We start from the raw sequence: 24,259 nt of genomic DNA on the forward strand, positions 1-24,259 counted from the left end.
ATCATCATTAAAATGGCAAATATCAAAGACAAGCAGAGAATCCCAAAGTAAGCGAGGGAGAAAGAGGTAGTAGCATATAAGGGGGCCCTGATATGGCTAGCAGCTGACTTTCCAAGAGAAACACTACAAGCCAGAAAGGAATGGCAAGAAATATTCCAAGTCATGAAAACCAAGACTGCTTTCCCCTGCAAGGCTCTCCATTAAAATGGAAGGCAAAATAAGCAATTTCCCAGAAAAGAAGAAAGCTAAAAGAATACATACACCTCCACCAAACCAGCATTGAAAGATATGCTAAAGAGACTGCTTTAGGAAGATGAAGAAAAAGAGTTTGTGAATACCCAGTTCCTTTCATAGTCACCAATACTTGATATTACCAATTGTTTTAATACTTAATCTGATTGTGACAATGATGTGTTAATTGTTACTTTATTATTTGTTGAAACTAAACCTGTTTTTGAATATTTCTTACCTATTTCTATTATTTTTAAAAAGCCTAAATGAATTTTTGGTATTCTTTATCCAGTTTTTTGACTAAATGTTTGTAGAACTTTTTCTCCAAAAAGAAAAAGAAATATTAATCCTTTTTTAGATGTGTTGCAAATACTTTCCTATTCTAATACTTGTCCTTTAACTTTTTTTATACACATATTACTATATAGTCTTAAATATTTAATATGGTCATATTGTCAATATCTTACTTTATAGCTTCTATGTTTGAATATGTTACTTCAGGCTAAGAAAAATATTATTCTGTATTTTCTCCTAAAACTCCTTAGATTTTACCTATTGGTTTTTAACTCACCTGAATATTTTTTGTATAATGTGTGAAATAGGGCTCTATATTTGTTTTATTCAAGTAATAGTGGTCTATGAAACTTTTTTGTTAAATAAGCCTTATTTTCCCCATTGATTTGAAATATCAGTTTAATCATATATTACATTGTTAGACAGATACATACATTTGTTTCTAGAATACTCATTTTATTTCTTTGATCTACTTGATTATTTCTGTGCTGGTATTATGTTGTTTTAATCGCTGAGCCTTAATAATGGATTTAAACTTTTCAGTATTTTACAATGGATCTTGACATTTAAAATAAATAAATAAATAAATAAATAAATTTAATCTGAATTAAAAAAAAAAGAAGGAACTCCTACCTTTTGCTACAACATGGATGAAAATGGAGAATGTTATGCTAAGTGAAATAAGCCAGCCAGTGAAAGACTAATAAAATATGATCTTATCTATAAGTGGAATCTATTCAACAAAATAAACTAATGAACAAAATAAGTCACAGGCATGGAAACATGGAGCAGAGTGAAAGTGACCAGAGGGGATGGGGAAGGAGGACAATGGTGGAAAGAAGGAGAAGGGACTAAACAAAGAACATGTATGAATGACCCATGGACATGGACAACAGAGTGGGAATTGACTGTGGGAGAGGGGTCAAGGCGGCAAAGGGGTAAAAATTGAGACAATTGTAATAGAATAAACATTATTTAAAAATAAATTTTTTAAAAAAGCCTAACAAAGATCAGTATCAGCACGTAGAAGTAGCTAGTTTATTTCTTTTTTTTTCTCATGGTATACATGAGGCCCTTTCACCAAGGCAAACTCTACACATCTGTCCGTATTTAAATCACCTTTGTGCTGGGGATATTCTATAAATAAGTCCTGTCTGCTTCTTAGTGCCATTGTCTACTACCTCAAGGATAAGTGTACATTTTACTAACATTCTTAGATGTTATTTAAGTTGAACAGCCAAATAGAATTCAATTAAGATTTTCTCCTTGTCTCCATGAGCACTTTTATTCCACTGATTTTAAGGAGTAATATGTAAGGAGAGGATATTTTGCAATGGAATGGAAGAGCATATAGTCTCCTCAGCTTTTTATGCAGAAGAGATTTACATTGCACATTTCACAGACCTCAGAGCTGGTACAGAAATTTCTAAATCACTGATATTTAAATCTGAATTTTAATGTGAGGTTTGAATATTTCAGAATGCATCTCCACCCTTCCTAAAAACTCTTTAAAGGTTTAAATGACTAATTATATGAAACAAAACTGCTTGGGGAACCAGGCATAGATTATTTTATTTATTATTATATAAGCTAAGGAAAGAAAATTACATCTAGAAATCAAAATGAATATAGCATAATTAAGCATCAAGTTTCAATAATAAGATAAAATTATGTTAAAGCCAATGATATTTTGAGAGAGTATAGTATGAAGGTAAAGAATATTAAATTTCAGGTAAGTCATAACTAAGAAGTCATGCTATTTTTATTTACACACAAGAACTCTCTTAGGCAGAAGTGAGCTAATTGAGGCAACATATGAACCAGGAGCACATTTGTGCTCACATGACTCCATACTGGCAAGACAAACAATCCAATTAAAAAACGGGCATAGAACTTGAACAGACATTTCTCCAAGGAGGACATACACAGGGCCCAGAAACATCTGAAAGAATGCTCAACATCACTTGCCTTCACAGAGATGCAAATTAAAACCACAATGAGATACCATTTCACACTGGTCAGAATGACCATCATAAACAAATCAACAAACAACAAGTGCTGATGAGGTTGTGGAGAAAAGGGAACTCTAGTGCACTGTTGGTGGGAATACAGACTGGTGCATCCTCTGTGGAAAATAGTTTGGAATTTCCTCAAAAAACTAAAGAAGGAACTGCCTTTTGATGCAGTGATTCCACTGCTGGGACTATAACCTAAGAATCTTGAATCACCAATTCAAAAGAACCTATGCACCTCAATGTTTATAGCAGCACAATTTACAATAGCCAAGTGCTGGAAACATCCTAAGTGCCCATCAGTAAATGAGTGGATCAAAAAACTGTGGTACATTTTCACAATGGAATACTATGCAGCAGATAGAAGGAAGGAATTCTTACCCTTCACGACAGCATGGATGGAACTGGAGAGCATTATGCTAAGTGAAATAAACTAGGCAGTGAAAGACAAACACTATATGATCTCAGTTATAAGTGGAACCTAATCAACAAACAAGGAAAATAGAACCAGAGACTTGCAAATAAAGAACAAACTGACAGGAACCAGAGGGAGAGGAGAGTGGGATTCCAGGGGTAAAGAGAGGAAGGAGCAAGCAAAGGAACACAGATAGAGGACTCATGGGTTTGGACAATGTGAGGGATTGACTGTGGGAGTGTGAGTGGGGATAGCGTAGGAGAAAAAGGCATAACAACTGTAACTGGACAACAATAAATTTTTTAAAAGAGCACATTTGTTTGATTAAGAGAGACAGCAGATAAAAGATACTGAACAAAACATTACTCTTTGGAAAATAGCTGGCTGTTTCAAGGGCATCATAAACAGTGAATACTTTGCTCATTAACCTAAACTGCCTCACATGATCAGCTTCATAAAATACAGGGTGACAATAATGTTTTGTCCAAATAGAGAATCTCTTGTGAGTGGAACATAGCACAATTAAAAGTTTTACCAGGTATAAGTTAAAACTGGATCTTTTTTGAGCAGTCAATGTATGGTCGCTACACTAAAATTCTACTTTAACTTGGATTTTTCCTACTCAAAAAACAGCATATCTGTTAAGTTACAAACTCTCCTTCATTGATTTCAGTGCTCTCCATAATCTGACGCTACTTCGCTTATCTATTACTCTATTGCTGTCAGACTCTCTATGTGGAAAAGAAGAATTAACATGAGCTTTGCAGTGTGGTTACCCTCGTAATGAATCACGGCAGTCTTCTACTTCAGCCAAGATCCCAGTGACTGTGTCAGGTTTTTATCTTCAATGTCAGGATCATGATAGATGACTTTCTGGGTTCCCATCAGCATGCGATTTAGGATACTTTTTTCTATCAAGTCAGAGGAGTAGAAAAGTGAAATCTTCTCTTCCTGGGTCGAGAACATTGATGTTGATGTAATCTGAACATGATCTTGAGCAATAACAAAGAGAGGAATGTGTGCTTTATGGGAAGTAGAGTTTAGCTCACTGTATTAGCATTAGCTCAGCAAAATGGCAGGGCGACTCCCATGGGCAAAGGCCTGAGCTGCTCAGACTAACTGGGAAATGGGAGTGAGAGGCATGAAACCCAAATATAGACACTGTGATGGAATAAGTGTGGATTATATGGAAAAACTTTAGTTAGGACAATACAGGAGGGCTTAGGTCCCTCATTGTGCACAAACAATTTACAGTCAGGGGAGTAGATTCTAATGATGAGCACAACTGAAACAACTGACAAACACTTTGCTCTCTTTGGCTCTGACTTGCAAACTAGAATCAATTTAGAAAATATAGATTGCTTAGGGATAAGGGTGAGTGTGTAGATCTCAGCAATGAATAAAAAGGAAACAAGACAGGAACTAACAGCAACACAAATTTGAACAGATGGTAAATACTCAAAACCTACTTACTGATGCATTAATAAAATAATAGAATGCTATTTGGGTTCTTGAGTGAATACTTGCAAGTTGTGTTGATAAATAGACATTTTAAACTCAGCTGCTGATTCACTGACTTGTTATAGGTGAAGGTAGCACTTATTTGTAACGAAATGTGTATAGATTTAGTAAGACTCCTATCATCTTGCCAAAAACCTTAATGTTTGATCCTCCTTACAGCTGGATTGTGAATACTGATTATTCTCACATCCTGCACAGATTTGGGAAATTGACTTGAATTTTTATTGACTATATAATATAAGGAGTTATGCTAATTAACATGACAAAAATTTGTACTTTGTGGTTCCCATTTCTGTGTATTATAGATCATCTAAACTGATACTGCTGTGGTTTTCCAATATTGCAATTGTACTTTAATTTACTTGCAGCTCCACTAATGTAAGAGGAAATGCATCTGATTTATGAGGATGGGCCCATTATTCTTCATGTATAGCTTTAAATATTTTCTGCTGTAATTTCAGCATTGACTGTGGTTTATAGTTTTGTTTTGTTTTCCTTTGTCCTCCCTAATGACTATTTCTAGGTATTGCTTTAAAATTGAAGGATCCTTGCCATCGTTGCCTTAGGCAACCCACTTACTCATATATCAGTTGGAAAATTGTCACAATCATTTTCACTCAGGAAACTGACAAGAATTGATAGAATATTCACTGAAGTAATGCAAATATAATACTTAATTAATTATTTTTTTGGAAAGTGTGTGATACAGTGAAACATTGGACACCTAAAAATGAAAACTGAGGGCAAAAAAGTTAGAAATGCTGAGTTTTTTTCCTCTCTGGCCATTTGAAGTAAAATTTGTCTTTAAAATAGTCTGACTATAATGTTTTGCTTTATTATAATACAACATTACCAAATAAGTTTCCAAATACTTCTTTTTTGGGTGCTCCTTACTTTCAGAGTAGGTTCATGAATTACCTCATGTTTAACATGATTTAAATCATGGAGCAGGAAGGTCAAAACCTTCTAATAATAATGATCTTATCTATCTATCATCTATCTATCTATCTGTCCTTTTAAAATTGTGTCTTTTATCTGTTACATAATTTGTGAGCCAAAGCAATACTGAAAGATTGGCAGGGCAATTATTTTATTGTTGTTTTTACTCTGTTATATACATGAGGAAACAGAGATGCATACAAAAAAATAAATGATCTGTATATATTACAACAGTTAGTGTGAGATGGAGTCAGAACATAAATTCAGGACACAGGAAAGTCTCATAAGTGCTCCCACTCACAATTCACTCATAAATGAGTTGATAATATTTGAATATATGTGTGCAAATGACAGCAAGATGAGCATAGCAAATAAAGAAGTGTAGTGGTTAGGAGCATGCAGTAGGAGTCAGAAAAATCTAAACATGAGTACTTTCTTTGATACTTACCAGCTCAGTTACTAAGTCACTTTAAACATTATGTATGTTTAAAATGACCCAAAAAATAATTCCAATTTCATAAAATTATTATGAAAATTAAAGAAAACAGTACATATGAAATACTTACTATGAGGCTAGCATTAGTAAACAAAATAAATTTTAGCTTTAAGAAATTTTAATCTAATATAAATGGACATGTCATAACTACTTATTGGCTGTGGGTAGACTCAGATCTGTTTTTCCTTTTCTATACTTAAATTTCCCTAGCTTGGGGAGCTAGTTAGCTACCTTGCTCAGCAAATTTTCTAGCACACTCTATTGATAATCATTCTTTTGGTACTTGCTGTGAATTGTGTGTCATCTTTTCATATACGACTGTCTTACATCCTTATTTAAGTATTCCTCTTTGGGCCATGTCTGGTTCTGTTTTATATTCTTTTATATTGGTTTAGTATAGGGAGGGACTTTGGCTCACTGCTACTTCACTATCTTATGGTCCATTTCATAAAAACCATCTTATAGATTATGCATAAACAACAAGACCGTAGGTACCAAACAATAAATCCCAAGTTATATGTGCTTTCTTGACCTCACTCTGCATATCTCTGTTCATTTTTATCTGATGAGGGTAAAAATGCTAGTTTAGCTCAACTTAAATCTCTAATGACAAAGAATGACTAAGAAAACCTGAAAGTGACTGAATTTTCTTGCAATTGATTGATTAAGCTTTTATGTTTGCTTGCTGCTAGTCATATTTCCCTCTTATCTAAAGGCTCCTCATGTGTTCTCAGAATCAGAGAGTAACATCATCATATCTTAATCTCCTTCCTCTATTAAACTACCTTCATATTTAACCAATCCTTAAATAATCTGTTTTTATTTTTATTTTTAGTGCATATTGTTAAATTGACCCCTAAGTTTTATTTTTCAGCTATATTCAAGGATAGATTTTATGTCTTGCCATTAAAAATGGAGCTGCCTTCTAACTGCTCTTCCTGTTTCCTTTACTGGATACAAGTAAATATGACATTAAAACCTCAAGATTTATCTTTCATTTTTGGTGTTTCTATAAGTTTAATATAAAAACTGTCAGGTGTTTTATCGTATCATAGGCCTTTCTCATCTTTGGGGGAATATAAGTAACCTCAGTTTCAAAAGTCCAGCCCTCCCTTATCTTTGGCAGATCACTTCCAATCTAGCCAACTACCCTTGTACTTACAAGCATACAAGTGATGAGAAGTTGAACTCCTCAACACAATTATAAATGTCTCCTTGACATATTCCCAGAGAATTTTAATATGCACCAAGAGAAGCTAAACATATTAACTTTATATTGTATTTATATTATACATACACATGCATGGATACATTATTCTATTCTTGATCTCAAATTATCTTCAACTCACCACAGTCAACAGTCATGACTTCAGTGACATTTCAAATGTTCTATTACTTATTTTTTTCTTTCCTGAAGTAATAAATCTAGGCAAAATTTCATCTAATGATCTACTTTTGTCTCTCTATGTGATTACTTTATGCTTTTATGCAGATATAGCCAGGAGTTTTTAAACTCTAGCCTACTTCATAGGAAATTTTGCTTCTTTTCTTTCCTTGTATATCTAGTTTTAACAATAAATCATTAGCCTACAGTAATGGGTAATCTTATTGACCGTTACAATTTCAACATCATATCCCTTGCTATGTATGTTTCTATATATTATTTACAAATCACTCCAAAATATATATTTCTATATATTAACTTCTAGGTCAACTAGTTAAATGCTTCCTTGGCAAAAATGTATTTCATTTTTATTAATAACCTTACAATATCTTATCTTATATAATTACTTTTAATTTTTAGATTAAGCAAAATTAAATGTTTGATGTATTCAGCTGACATTAATGCTACATTGACATTTACTATATTTTATTTTATTAGAATTCTTTTCCCTTAACATGATCTTCATGTAACAATTAGTGTTGCGATCTGAAGGAAGTTATCATATTAATTCTAAAGCAATTTTCCACTCAGTCTATTCTTGACACCTTTTCAGTGTCTGTTCTTTGTTTTTAAATTAATATTTGTGATGATGAAATTATAACATTAAAAAATTGACTCAGTATTGAACCCTGTAATCTGGAAGACTTTAGTATTAATAACGTGAGCATAACTTAAAAAAAGTAAATATTTGGAAACCATTTGTGCTCATAAGAACACAGTGTTCAGGGGGAGAAAGAGGCATTAAAATCACAAAAGCAATTCATAAAAAACACTAAGAATAGCATTATATTTCAAGATCGAAGGTAGTGGCAGACTAGGTCAACATTACACTCACCTCTTTTCAGAATCAAACTGAAATTACAACTGAGATATAGACCAATCTGAATAACCAACTGAAGACTAGCTGAACAGAAGTCTTATAACCAAGAATTTACAGAAGATGCCACATGGAAACGACTAGGAAGGGCAGAGATGCAAAAAGGGCTGACCTCACTCCCACAGGTGGCAGCTGAGATTCTGGAGGGATCCCTCTGCTGCAAAGGTTCCTACATGAGGTGTGTGTGGTCTCAACACCACACGGGCTGCCCATCCCACAGCTCTACACTAAAGAGGTGCCCACATAACATCTGGCTGTGAAAATCAGTGGGAATTATTTCTGCCAGGGAAAGATAGGAGTCTTTTAGAGACACAGGTGCCCTCTTAAAAGGCCAACACACAAAATCTCATTTGCAGGTACTCACACTGGGCTCCTGCAGAAGAAGGGTGGAGTGGACTAGATTCATGCAAAGAGAGACTGGGGTTTGTGGCTCTGGGGAGAGAATTGAAGGTATAGCCACCAGAATCCCTCTGTGGAGTCATTTGCACACCTCAGACACCATCTTTTTGGGGTGAGACACACTCCCATACAGCATCAACTAGAGGGAATATAATAGCTCCACCCTCTGGCACCCTGTCACTCCACCCTGCTGAGCTGATGTGCTATTGAGGAGTCATCTGCATGAGCCGATGTGTAGAGGTCTAGGCAGATTCAGAAGGTTTCAGTGATTGAGTGTTGTGGCTTTCTGGCTGGGACCATTCCACCCACTTTCCTGTTAACCTGACTAGCACCTCGACTTCACAGGAGATCCTCTAGCCTGACCCTCTGGCTTCAGGTGGCTCTTCCCTCTCAACTTCTGGTGGCCCAAGAAGTGCAGAGTCCCAAACAACGTGGAGCCAAAGAGGCCCACACCAAGACACATCACATATAAAATGGCAAAGCTTAAAGACAAGGAGAGAATCTTAAAAGCTGCAAGAGAAAAGCATTTAGTTACCTACAAGGGAGCTCCCATAAAACTATTGTCTGATTTCTCAATAGAAACATTTTAAACCAGAAAGGACTGGCATAAAATATTCAAAGTGATAGCAAGGCTACCATTTAAAATTGAAGGAGAAATAAAGAGCTTTCTAGTCTAAAAAAAATGAGGAGAAAGAAAGAAACAAAAGGAGATTATTCTCATCATACCAACATTTCAGAAAAAGTTAAAGGGTTTCTTAAGAAGAGGAAGAAGAGGGGAAAAGAAAAGAACATAGTTAAAAAAATAAAAATAGCAATAAATATGTTCTGCCAATAAACACTTCAAAAATAAATTCTTTAAATGTTCCAGTCAAAACACACAGGTTAGCTGAATTGATAAGCAAATAAAAGCCATGTATATGCTTTCTATGAGACCGCCCTAAAACTAAAGATACACATATTACAAATAAAGGCATGAAAAGATATTTCATGTAGATGGAAATTTTAAATAGCTGAGGTAGCAATACTTATATCTGACAAAATAGACTTCAAAACAAAGTCCATGGTAAGAGACAAAGAAGGATACCATATACTGATAAAAGGAGCAATCCAACAAGAAGATGTAACCCCTGTAAACATTTATGCATCCAACATAGGAACATTTAAATATGTAAAGCAAATTTTGATGGAAATACAGGGAAAGATTAAAAATAGCACTGTCATAGTATGAGATTTTAATACCCCACTGAGATCAATTGATAGATCTTTCAGACAGAAAATCAGCAAGAAAGAAGTGGCATTAAAAGACACACTGATGACGTGGGCTTAATTGATAACTTCAGAGCATTTCATTCCAAAGCTGCAAAATATATGAGTACATTCTTTTCAAGCGCATGCGGAAAATTTTCTAAGACCACATGTTAGAACACAACCTAAGTCTCAATAAAATTAAGAAGATTGAAATCATATCAAGTATCTTCTCTGATCATAATGCCTATGAAATGAGAAATCAATCACAAAAAAATTTTTAGAAACACATAAAGATGTGGAAGCTAAATAACATGTTACTAAATGATGAATGGATTAACAATAAGATCAGGGGAGAAATCAGGAGATACCGTGAAACAAATGAAAATGAGAACACAACAATCCAAAATTTATAGGGCATAGTGAAAGTCATCCTATGAGAGAAATTCAGAGGATTAGAGGCTTACCTAAAGAAACAAGAAAAATCTCAAATAAACTAACTTTTGACTTAAAGGTACTAGAAAAAAAGATAAACCAAGCTGAAAGTGAGTAGAAAAAGGGGCATAATAAAGAGCAGAACAGAAATAAATGAAATAGAGTCTAAAAAAACAATACAAATGCTCATAAAACCAAGAGCTAGTTCTTTGAAAAGATAAACAAGATTGAAAAACTTTTACAAGAAAAAAAGAGAGAATACCCAAATATATAAAATCACAAATGAAAGAGAAATAAAAATTGACACCACAGATTTACAAAGAATTCTAAGAAAATATTACAAACACCGTATGCTAACAAAATGAAGACTCTAATTACATAAATTTCTAGAAGCATATAATCTTTCAAAATTTAATCAAGAAGAATTAGAAAATCTGAATAGACAAATTACAACTAATGTAATTCAAGCAGTAATCAAAAAACTCCCAGCAAACAAAAGTCCTAGACCAAAGGGAAGGCTCCACAGATGAGTTTTATCAAATTTTAAAAGAACACCTATTTTTTTCAAACTTCCAAAAAAGTTAAAGAGGAAGGAGGATTTTACAATAATTTTATGAGGGCAGCAATATCCTAATTTCATAACTATTTAAGAACAATACAAAGATATTAGCAAACTGGATTCAACAATACATTAAAATGATTAGATTCTGTGATCAAATGGGATTTATTCTGGAAATGCAAGTTTGGTACAACGTCTAAAAGTCAGTAAATGTGATACACCACATAAAATGATGGATAAAAATCACATAATCATCAATAAATGCAGGAAAAAACACTTCATAAAATTCAGCACCCATTTATATTCTCAGCCAAGTAGGATCAGAGGTAACATACCTCAATGTAATAAAGACGATATGTGGCAAACTCACAGCTAACATCATACACAATGGTTAAAAATGACAAGTGCTTCCCTTAAAACTGGCAACGAGACAGGGATACCTGCCTTCACTACTTTTATCCCTAGCCACAGCAGTCAGACAAGAAGGAGAAAAAAAAGGCATCCAAATTGGAGAGGAAGAAGTAAAACTGTCATTATTTGTAGATGGCATGGCTCTATATTTAGAGGACCCTAAAGATTCCACCAAAAACTACTAGAACTAATAAATGAATTTAGTAAAGTAGAAATATACAAAATAAATATCCAGAAATCATTTGCATTTTTATACACCAGCAATGACGTATCAGAAAGGAAAATTAAGAAAACAACTTTATTCACAATTACTTTAAAAAAATAAAATACTTAGGGATAAATTTAACCAAGAATGTATAAGACCTATACTTGGAAAATTATAAGACATTGAAGAAAAAAGTTAAAGAAGATACAAATAAATGAAAGCATACATTATGCTCATGAACAAGAAGAACTAGCGTCATTAAAATATCCATAACCTAAAGCAATTTATAAATTCAATGCAATTCCTAACAAGATACCAATGGTATATTTAACAGAATTAGAACAAATATTCTAAAAATTTATATGGAACTACAAAAGGCTCCACAAAGCAATCCCAATCTCGAGAAAAAAAAGCAAAGTTGAAGAAATCACGCTACCTGATATCAAATTATATTATAAGTCCATAGTAATCAACTTTAGGTACTGGCCTAAAAACAGACACGTAGATCAATGGAATAGAATAGGATCCCAGAAATAAACCCACACCTTTAAAGTCAAATAGTGTTTGACAAAGGAGGCAACAACGCGCATTGAGGAAAAGATAGTTTATTTAATAAATGGTGTGGGAAAAATTGGACAGGTACATATAAAACATAAAAATCTTAGAAAACATAAGCAGTGAAATCTTGGACATTTCTCATGGCTACATATATATATTTGATATATCTCCTCAGGCAAGAGATGTGAAAAAAATAAACAAATGGGACTACATCAAACTCAAAAGTTCTTGCACAGCTATGGAAACTATAAACAAAATGAACAGACAACCCATTGAATGGAAGAACATATTTGCCAATGACATATCTGATAAGGGATTAAAATGCTAAATTTATAAAGAACTTACAAAACTCACCTCCCACACAAAAAATAGCAATTCAATTTAAAAAATTGGCAAAGAACCAGAATAGACATTTATCCAGAGGATATACAGATGACCAATAGACATATGAAAAGATGCTTGATGTCCCCAATCATTAGAGAAATGCAAGTGAAAACCACAATGAAATATCACTTCACACCTTTCTGAATGGCTATCATCAATAAATCAACACACAACAAGTGCTGGTGGGGATATGAAGAAAAGGGTACACTGTTGGTAAGAATGCAGACTGGTGTAACCACTGAGGAAAACAATATGGAATTATCTCAAAAAATTAAAAAATAGTACTGTTTTATGCCCTAATCATTGTGGTTCAGTTGGTTGGATGTCTTCCCACAGATTAAAAGTTCACCAGTTTGATTTGTGGTCTTGGCAGGTGTCTGGGTTGTGGGTTCAGTCCCTGGTCAGGGTGCATGTGGGAGACAAAGATAGTTGTTCCTCTCCCATTGCAATATTTCTCTCCCTCTCTTTCTGCCTTCCACTCTTTCTCTAAAGATAAAATAGAAATTAATAAAATAATAAAATAAAATAATAAAATAAAATAAAATAAAATAAAAATTGGAACTGCTTTTTGACCCAGAGATTCCACTTCTGGGAACATATCTGAAGCGACTCAAAACACTGATTTGAAAGAAAATTTGCACCCTATGATCATTGCATTGTTATTTACAATAGCTAAAATTTGAAAGCAGCCCAAATGTCTATTCAGTAGATGAGTAGATTAAAAAAGCTGTGGTACATTTACATAAGGGAATATGACTATGCTGTAAAATTAAAAAGAAGAAAATCTTACCTTTTCTGACAGCATAGATAAACCTGGAGTGTATTATACTAAGCAAAATAAGCCAGTGAGAGAAAGACAAACGCCATATGATTTCACTTATATGTGGCATATAATGAGCAAAATAAACAAATCAGTATAGAAACAGACTAATAGATACAGAGAACAGACTGACAGCTATTAGAGGGACGGGAGTTTGGTAGCTATGTAAAAAAAGTGAAAGGGTTAAGCAAAAAAACCCAAAACAAAACAAAAAGCAAAACTAAAAGACACAGAGAACAACATGGTGATTATCAGAGGAAAAGGGGAGTAAGAGAACGTAGAAAACAGTAAAGGAAAGATAAATGGTGATGCAAGGAGATTTGACTTTGGTGGTAAGCACGCAATAGAGATGATGTATTACAGAATTGTACACCTGAAACATATATAATTTTATTAACCAATATCACCCTGATAAATTCAATAAGAATTTTTAAAAATAACATTATATTTCAAATAAGCTGGGATACCAGATTGGAATATATCAGGAATATATCATTCTTCATATCAATTATATGGAGAATGAAACTAGGCTTTATTACTTCAAAAACTCCTTAATTTTTTTTTTCCTTGAATAGATGGTAAAATTAATCCATAAACATGATATAAAAATATATTATAAATAAATTTATGGAATATCCTTTTACATAAATGGAAAGAAAAGCGACTATTTTTTTTAGTAGAATTAAGTTCTATTTCAAATTCTATAATTAATTTGTTAAACCCTCAAAACACAATATAGCTATGATTCTTTTATGTAGTGAAGTACAACCTGGCTCATAGTATTGCAAGGAGATCAAAGTGATCTAAGTGAAAATACTATTTAAATTATTGATCTGAATTCTTCCCTTTTTGAAGTACAGTCTGAGCCTCTTTTTATTCTGTTCTATTACACTACATGGCTGGACATGATTCCTATGGAGGTTAGATGCCAAACCAAGGAGTGAAAAAAGCAAAGCTTACCAAATCTCTTTGATCAATTCTAAGTCCTTGATACAATGAATATGGCATGGGGAAAAATAGAGGAATGTTGGATCTTTTGCTTATTGAAGAGTGACCTGAGTCAAGTTCTAGCTCATTGCAGTCCACAGAAGGACTTAGTATAAGCCCGAATTCAAAGGTAACTCCTGCTATTTAAAAGTCATATGCACTTGAGAAAGTAATATACTTAAAAAAAATTTTCTTTTTTTAATCAGAAAAATAAAGTAGTTTTGAAAAAATAAATAACAAAAAGGTATATAAAACACTTAAATACCTGAAATGAAGTAGTTATTGCATACAATTAGATGTCTTTATTTTTTCTTGTTACTGATCTAGAGAAGTAATTTATTTCTTCTTCTATATAAGACTCTCTCTCGTAAAACCCCTTACTATATTTAAGAACATAAAAAAGGCACTTTTAATTATTTTGAAATTATTTTCTCTCATTTTGCTTTTAATTAACAGAAAATATTCATATATTTTATATGATCTTAAGCATTTGACTGTCCTTGATTTCATTATGATGAATGAATGCAAGAAAAATATTTTTGGTTCCCAACACATTTGCAACTTCATGCTTTACCCTTTTCTGAAGTCTGTAGAGTATTCAGTGTTGTGTTGTCCTCATTTGATTATTTTGAAATATGTAGATCACAAGCAAAATACATACTTCATAAAGAAGAAAATCTCTTCTTTTTACTCAAACATTTTATTCTTTTATTCTGTTCTCAGGGGGATATTTTTCATCCATATATGAATATTTGTTAGAAAAATAATTATACTAAGTTTACACTAAAAATAGAGGTACTCTGCCCTACCTCTATTTTTAGCACTTGCATTGTGAAATTTCATTGCTCAGTTAGATGATATAATCATTTTACATAATTCTGAGGTCCATCACCATTCTAAATACATTACTCAAATCATATAACAATTCAGATACCAAATTTGCTGGATATGATCGCTATTTTTGATTAGAAGTACAACTTTATTGTCAACAACATGCTGTCAAAGTAGATTATGCAGAAAAATCTGTATGTAACCTTCTAAGGTAATCACTAGAGTCACCCAACCTAGTGAACAAAATCCCACTTATATTTAGGCAAAATTGTTCAACTGATATCTAATTCGATAAATTGTTGTTGATCTCATCTTTACTCTCCCTTACAGCATCATGTGTGTCTCAAAAGAAGTATTATGAAAAGCCTTACAGACTGATACCTATGTCTACCTGATTTTTAAAATATTTACTTATCTATTATATTTATCAAAGAAATAAATGACTTTAATGTGATACTAGCTATACAAGTGAACCCCAGCTGATTTGAATGATCCTTGATTATAGGATCTCGCCCAGGATCAACACTGAGCTAGTCAACAGCTTTTCTTTTTCTTACTCCATTTTAGTCTCCATTATAAAAATCAATATATTTTCCAATATTACAGATATTATTCCCCTATTTGCAATAATAACTCAACACTTACTAATGGCCATTCAGAGATCTTGCTTAGTAGCTTTTCACTCTAGCATCAAATTTGTCTTTTAGGGAACTTGAAATGATTCAAACAGCTAGTTATTCGCATAAAATATCTTGATCCATCATGAACATCATCTTGAAAACTTCCTCTGATATTTAGGTCTGTGCTGCTATTTTAGTCCAGTCATCATCTTACTTGACAGAGACTACAAAAGCCAAATATGTGTTAAGATGTTCTGATTTTCCATCTAATTCATTATTTAGAAGCTTCAAAACCTCTTCTGAAAAGCCTCAGCTATAAATTAAATACAAAAATTGACACAATTGGTCCCTTATTCTGGATTATAAAACCTAAAATACATATTTCATTTTACTCCCTTTTGTCCCAAAGTTTTTCAAAATGATTTTTGACTAGTTCTTATCATCCAGAAACTAGTTTGTAGCCTTATTGTTTGACTACACCAGTGTATTATAATCCTTGCAGTACCTACTGTGTCTCAAGAATCTTTTTGTATCTAATATCTTTTACAAAATACTAGTTATTAATTTAAATGTTATTTAATAAGTTAAACTTTTACTTAATGTAACTAATTTATACTCCAGTATTACATATAAAATAATGGTCAATAATTTTGGAATGATGAAGGATGATTATATTGTGATTATAAAATATCATGTGTGCCTTTATTTAAAAAATAGAAAAATAAATAGAAAATCCACAAACAATATGTAATATTGATTTGCAAGTTTCTTTAGCAAGTTCTTTACCTTTGTAAAATAGTTAGAAATTATTTTATGTGTTTATTTTTGCAAATTTGTGTGAGATTTCCTAGGCTATATAGTCAGAATTGAACTTTCTGAGTTATAGAATGTGGCTTTTCTTCAAGTTTATTAAATATTGACAAAATAGCTTTCATATTGGTTTAGAAATATGCACATTTTTAGCAGTGTGTTAATTTTTATAACTTCACATTCTTTTTTATCAGTTTAAAGTATACAATATATGATTTGATATATGTATTGTGAAATTATTAACACAATCTAGTTAACTATATCATCTAATATACTTACAATATTTTTCTTGAGATGAATAACTTTTAAGATTTATTCTCTTAGCAACTTTCAAATACATACTACAGTATTGTTAACATTATATGTTAACATATAATAGTTGCTATGTTGTGCATTACATCCCATAATTTATTTATTTTATAACTGGAAATTTCCACATTTTGAACCATTTCCCCCAGACCCTGAATCCCCAACTCTGGAAAATATCAATCTCTTCTCTGTTTCAATGAGTTAGGTTTGTTTTTTTTATATTCCACATAAAAGTGACATCATAAAATATTTGTCTTTCACTGCCTCACTTTATTTCACTTAGCATAAAGCTCTCCATGTCAACTCATGTTGTTGCAAATGGCACAATTTCCTTCTCTTTTTTTTAATAGTTGATTAAGATATATTTATTTCATAAGAGCATGAGGATCAGGAGCATCAGCTGCTTCTTTCCTTTGGGTTATGGTCTCAGCAGACTATTTTTCCCCACTTTTCACTAGTGCATGCATGACATATTTTTTTGTCTACTTGTCTGTCCCTATGTCTATTACATTGTGTTAATTTTCCTGATTTATAAAACAACAAAACAAACAAGGAAGCAAAATATAACCAGAGATATTGAAAAAAAGAACAAACTGACAGTAACCAGAGGGGAAGGGAGAGGGGTATAGTGGGGAAAAGAATGGTAAGGGTCATCAAAGGACATGTATAAAAGATTCATGAATAAAGCCAAACGAGGGTAGGATTGAGGACAGGAGGTGGGGCTGGGTGGGGCAGGGGAGAGTGGTGGCAGAAAAATGGAGATAACTGTATTTGAACAACAATAAAAAAATAAAATAATAAAAATAAAATAAAATGACTTCTTTTTTCCACCAGAGAACTCTCCTCTAACATGACTCTTCTTCCTGTCATGATTTCTTTATCACTTGTAGATATCATATCAAAGGTGATTTTTATATTCTATTGCAATAGAGTTTTAGAATACGGTTGAGGAACAAATAAACAAATGTCTATATTCCCTTTGAATATTGAAAATGTGTTTTAAGGTTATTTTGAGACTCAGTGACATAATATCTATCCAAGTGTTTACACATTGTCAGTAGTTAATTGACGTTTTATTGTTTTAGTAAAAGATAATGCTAATGTCTGAATCAACAGGGATGTGAGTTACTCACTTCTTGTGGGCTAGGGCCACTATGCTGTTGTTTTTTGTTCCCTGTGCATATAATAGAAAGCCTACCTAACAAATATTAAAGTCAATAATTTCATTTGAAGTTCACCAGATAGATATATATTTAAATTATAAATTTTATATCTATAAAATTTGCTGCAGGTAACAGGATACTTGCCTAAAAATGGTTTACAATATAAGGATTAATAATTTTGTACAAAGAGATTTCTGAAAGTAAAGGTTTTCAAATTTGGTTAATTCAGTAGATCAGCAATGGTTCAGATGTGTAAGGAACACCTCTCTGTTTTTATTTATTTTTTTATTTATTCACTCATTCATTCATTCATTCATTCATGTATTTATGTTCTTTTCTCATAGCCACATCATGGCTATCAAAGCTCCAAGTTAGTATCTTCATACAGCAATGCCCAAAATTAATAAGAAAGGGCAAGATTTCTCCTCACAATGTCTCTTTTATCATGGAGTAAATAAGGCCCAGAAGCTCTCAGCCACCTTTCCTCTGTGTCCAGTGGCTGAATGCAGGCTCCTATCTTTCACCAACCAGAACTAATTATGATTTATCATAATAGAGCCCACTTTACTTGAGCATAGTGCCAAGGAATACTGAAATAAAATCAAGTTCCTTTTACTAGTGAAAAGGATAATATTCCCTTTGGGTAGAAAGTCAACAATTGAAAAAATTATCCTCGAATGAGGATGTCATTCGAGGATAATTTTTTTCATTGCTTTTATTTATTTATTTTTTGCATATCTAAAATAATTCATAAATGTTTAATGAAGATGTTTTCTCCATGAATTTAATACACCAGTGACATTTTTAATGACATAAGGGCACTGACTTCTTATGATTTTTAGATAACTAGGATTAATCCATTAATCATTGGTATCACAGCACCGTTACTTCTCTACTAATCTTTTTTTTAATTATATTTCATTGATTATGCTATTGCAGTTGTCCTGATTTTTCCCCTTTGCCTCCCTCTACCCAGCGCCCCGCACTCCCTTAGGCAATGCCCCCACCATTGTTCATGTCCATGGGTCATGTGTATAAGTTCTTTGGCTACTGCATTTCCTACACTGTACTTTGCATCCCCATGGCTATTCTGTGACTACCTATTTGTACTTCTTAATCTCCTCACTTCTTCACCCATTCTCCTCCACCACCCTTCCCATCAAAATGTTCTCCATATCCATGATTCTGCCTCTGTTCTTTTTGTTCACTTAGTTAGTTTTTTAGATTCAACTGTTCATAGTTTTGTGTTTTTGCCATTTTATTGTTCATAGTTTTGATTTTCTTCTTTTTCTAAATAAGTCCCTTTAACATTTCATATAATAATGATTTGGTGATGATGAATTCCTTTAGTTTTCTCTTCTCTGGGAAGGTCTTGATCTGCCCTCTGATTTTAAATAATATCTTTGCTGGATAGAGATATCTTAGCTCTAGGTCCCTGTTTTTCATAACTTTTAATATTTCTTCTCAATCTCTTCTAGCCTGCAAAGTTTCTTTTGAGTATTCAGCTGACAGTCTTATGGGAACTCCCCTGTTGGCAACTAACTCCTTTTCTCTTTCTGCATTTAAGATTCTATCTTTATTTTTAACCTTTTTCATTTTAATTGTGATGTGCCTTGGAGTGGGCCTCTTTGCATCCGTCTTGTTTGGGATTCTCTATGCCTCCTAGACTTACATGTTTATTTCATTCACCAAATTAGGCAAGTTTTCTTTCACTATTTTTTCAAAAATATTTCCAGTTTCTTGCTCTTTCTCTTCTTCTGGCACCCCTATAATGTGAATATTTGTTGGACCTTTTGAATTTGTCCCATAGGTTGCTATACTCTCCTCCTTTGGGGATATTCTTTTTTCTTCTTGTTGTTCTGATTGGTTGCTTTTTGCTCCTTTATGTTCCAAATTATTGATTTGATTCTTGGCTTCATCCATTCTACTATTGTTTCCTGTAAATTGTTCTTTATTTCAATTAGGGTATTCTTCATTTCTGACTAGATATTTTTTATGCTGTTGAGGTCCTCACTAAGTTCCTTGAGCATTCTTACAACCAGTGTTTTGGACTCTGCATGTGATAGACTGCTTATTTCCATTTCTTTTTTGTTTTTTGGTTTTTTTTGGGGGGGGGGGGGGGGGGGGAGTTTTGATTTGTTCTTTTATTTGGGCCATGTTTCTTCGTCTCCTCATTTTGGCAGTCTCCCTATGTTTGTTTCTATGTATTAGGTAGAGCTGCTTTGACTCTGTGTCTTGGTAGTGGGGTCTATTGTAGTAGGTATCCTGTGGGATCCAGTGGCACACCTCCTCTATTATCCAAACTGGGTACTTGAGTTATGCCCTTCATGTAGACTGAGTTCACCCTCTTCTTGTAGTTGAGCCTTGGTTGCTGTTGGCAGATTAATGGGAGGGATTTACCCAGACCAGTCAGCTGCAAGGACCGGCTCTACCACTGACCACAAACTTCTGCCTACTGTGGAGGATCACCTGTGCAGGGGCAAGGTGGCAGTGCTCTGAAGTAGTCTCTAGCTGTCCACTGGGTGAGCTGGTCCTGGGGTTGTCTAGGTAGTGCAGGCCAAGGTCAACCTCCACCTGTGTTTTTCTCGAGGCACCCTGCTTGAACTATAAAGCAATCTGAGGTGGCTGCTACTTGTGCTGAGCTTGGAGATTCCCAGGCGAGGCCAAGCTGTGAATTTAGATTGGCTGCTCCTAGTTCTGGGCCTGGGGCTCACTGAGCCAGCTGTTGGTGGTTTGATAGTATTTAGGAAGTTATGAAGCATGAGCCAAAACCAGCCACTCATATGGAAAGGCAGCTTGGTTGGGCTCAAAATTTGGGTGGGGCAGAGTTTCTGGGGATCTTCAAGGCAGATCAGTGTAGGCCAGGTTGATGGAGTCTCAGATATGGCACTTGCTAGCCAGCTCTGTGTGTTTGGGGTGGGGAGTGAGAGGGTGTTATAAAAGGGACAATGGAATGGCCTTTGCCAGACATTTCAGTTTCTCCCTATATATCACTGGTGATTTTCAAGCTGTTACCCCAGTGATGGAGCTCACAGGGAGTGAGTCTAGTAGGTGTGTCTGTGTGTGGGTTCCTTAATAATAACTGCTTGGTACTCCAAAAGTTTCTTCTACTAACTCAACCCCCTGCCCGTTTTTGTAGCCAGAAGTTATGGGGACTTATCTTCCTGACACTGGAACCCTGGACTGGGGGCCCTGATATTGGGCTGGGAGTCTTCGCTCCCAAGATATCCCTCCTGTATTGATGTCCACCACATGTGGGTGTGGGACCAGCCCATTTCACATCTGTGCTTGTCCTACCAGTCTGGAGGATGTGGTTTCTTTAATTCCGTAATTGTCACACTTCCATTCAACTCGATTTTGTAATTGTCAGACTTCCATTCAACTTGGTTTCTGGCAGTTCTGAGTGATGGTTTTTCTACATTTTAATTGTAATTTTGATGTGGTTGTGAGAAGGGGTAAGCCATGTCTGCCTACTCTGCCATCTTGACCAGAAGTCCTTTTCATTGCTTTTAGAGGGAGAGGAAGGGCAGGGGGAAAGGGGAATGGGGAGAGAAGGAGACATCAGTGTGAGAGAGAAATATTGGTTATCTCCAGTAGGCCAGGGATAGAACCCACAACCCAGGCATGTGCTTTAACCAGGAATCAAACTTGCAGCCTTTCAGTGTACAGGCCAGTTCTGCAACCAACAAAGCCATGTAGGCCAGGGTGAAAGTCAACAATTTCTGTCATATGGAGTTTTATGTTTTCAAGTCAGTAAAAGGGGTAACATAGCAAATAAATAGAAAAGAAAATGATTATTTAAGATTTTTCTAATTCCAGCATATGAATAGAGCTTTGAAAAAGAAAAACATTGTTACTTTCTAATTTTTTTTTTTTTTTATAATTTAAACTGATTTTCTAAAGGTGTTAGCTCCCAACTAGTACTGTAACAATCTGTTTCTTCCCCCAGTTACCTTGTCAACATAAAATTTTCCTATTTCTTAATCACTTCATAGAAATTTCAGGAAAAAAATACATTAAAAAAGAGTGTATTCCCCAGAATGGTCTACACTGTAAGAATTCTAATAAGTTAAATATGTGGTTACATTAAAATATGTGATTAAATATAAGACTTAATTTTTCACAGATAAAGCAGAGTTAAATGTTCAGAAAGTAATTTTTTTTCATCTAAACTAACATGTACAGTTTACTGCTTATCATGAAAATATGCAAATCTGTCCTGGAATTTCCATCTAGAGATTGTCTTTAGATTGTCATCTTTTTTACACCTCTTCATTTTTGGGAGGTGGTGGGGAGAGGAAATAAAACTCTTGGGACAATGATATAATTGATTCCACCAAATAATTTCTACACCCTATAGTTATTTATGGACTAAACTTGTTATTAAGATTTAGGGGTCAAAAATAAGATTTGATTAAAAAAAATATGACTTCTGTCTTTGTTTTTTAAACTATTCTAAATATAGTTTTATATAAGACCAAATAAACTTTTGAGCAACAGTATCACTACTGTAACAAAAATATAGGTTTATAGAGTATGAAGTGAAAAAACATTTATTTAGATATATTTGCTTTGTTCTTACTATTATTTGTTAACCTTTCTAGTTTCTTTTAAACATCTAACACTCTACACATATTTTAAATATCTCAAGTTTTCTTGTATCAATACCTCAGTAATTTAAATTCAAGGATAAATGATTCTCAAGTATCTACTGATCTCTTACATTACTATACTTTGCCTGACAACTGGAATCAATCCAGTTTTGTGTTTCTGATGAGCTTGGCAATCTTCATATATGAAGTATATGATGGACAATTTCTCTGATTATCCTTGCTGGCTTCATAAAATAGGCCTCTTTGGAATGTGCTGAGCTTGTAAAATGGGTATCTAAAATAGAAAATGAATAAGAATTCTAACTTAAATTGACCATTATATGTAATGAACAAAAGTAGCTTTCATTTCCTGAATAAGGAGTGATTTTTTTTTTCTTTCTGTGGATTAGATGGCAATCAATATGAGAGGTGCAAAAAAGAAACTAATAGTAATCTTTTTCCTATAAAAAGCAGCGCTTCCAAGATTGTTGTGAGACATTGCAACTATGAGTTGGGAAAAGAAGTTGCTTTTCTCACATTATTGAAAATCTAATTCTATATAATTCTTATATCCCTTATTCTTAGGGGTTACCTTGTACATGTTAGGTGAGATCTACATTGCATAAATCAAATGGAAAAAGTAATTAAGCAGAGAACTGGGAAAAGGTGAGCAGCTATATGGATTCCCTATTTCCTACTTGCTCTTATGTGCATTAGGTAAATTATGTCTAATATGTTCATAGTTGCAGAAAGTACCTGCATGCACATGCAGATGAACACACATATGCATGCTTGTTTTCTAATTTGGAGTCTCCTCCACATGGTTCACCTGACCAGACTGAATTCATTTTCTTTATGTCTGTGTCAATCATTCCAATACTTTTGCTGCTCTAATAACATCTTTTTCCCTGAACCCTGTATTTGTCTTTTTGTACTTCTGCTCTCATTACCCATAATTAAAATCTTAATTGCATCTCATCTTACTCAGTTTGCTAGTTTGCCCTTAAAGGTTATGCTTCCCTTCTGTATTATATTATAAGCTCATTGTGGATAAAGAACACTTTTTTAAAAAATGTCTTAGAATTTTTCACAGAGCTTGGTATACAGTGGCCATTTAAATCTATTATAGAATTGTATACCTAAAACCTATATAATTTTATTAACTAATGTCACCTCAATAAATTCAATGGAAAAGAATATTTTGTGTTGAACAAATTGAAGTAGATCCCCCAGTGCTGAACACATTAAAAACAAGCCAACAGTAACCAGAAGGAAGGAAGGAAGAGGGTAAAGGGAAAAAGAAGGGGAAGGGTCAAGTCAAGGAACATGTATAAAGGACCCATGGACAAAGCCAAAGTGGGGAAGGACTGAGGGTGGGAGGTGGGGGTGGGTGGGGCAGGAGAAAGTGGTGGCAGGAAAATGAAGACAACTGTATTTGACAAATAAAAAAATAAATTACCCCCCCAAATGTGCAAATGATTATATTATGATTGATCTATTATCATCATAAACCAACCACTTTTCTCTAAAGATTAGCAAAATTGTATATTTAAAAAAGTATATACAGTTATGCACACAGTGAAAGTGAAGGCACAGTTTAAGTGTTTGGTTATAAAGTTAGCTCAAAGCTTTAAGTCACATATGCTTAATATTTCCCTCCTAAGTCTTTAAAACCACTCTAAACTACAAACAAAAATTTATT

The sequence above is a fragment of the Pteronotus mesoamericanus genome, unplaced genomic scaffold (assembly GCF_021234165.1).
Source record: "Pteronotus mesoamericanus isolate MK-2021 breed Mesoamerican mustached bat unplaced genomic scaffold, CSHL_Meso_final contig_44, whole genome shotgun sequence".
Classification (NCBI taxonomy): domain Eukaryota; kingdom Metazoa; phylum Chordata; class Mammalia; order Chiroptera; family Mormoopidae; genus Pteronotus; species Pteronotus mesoamericanus.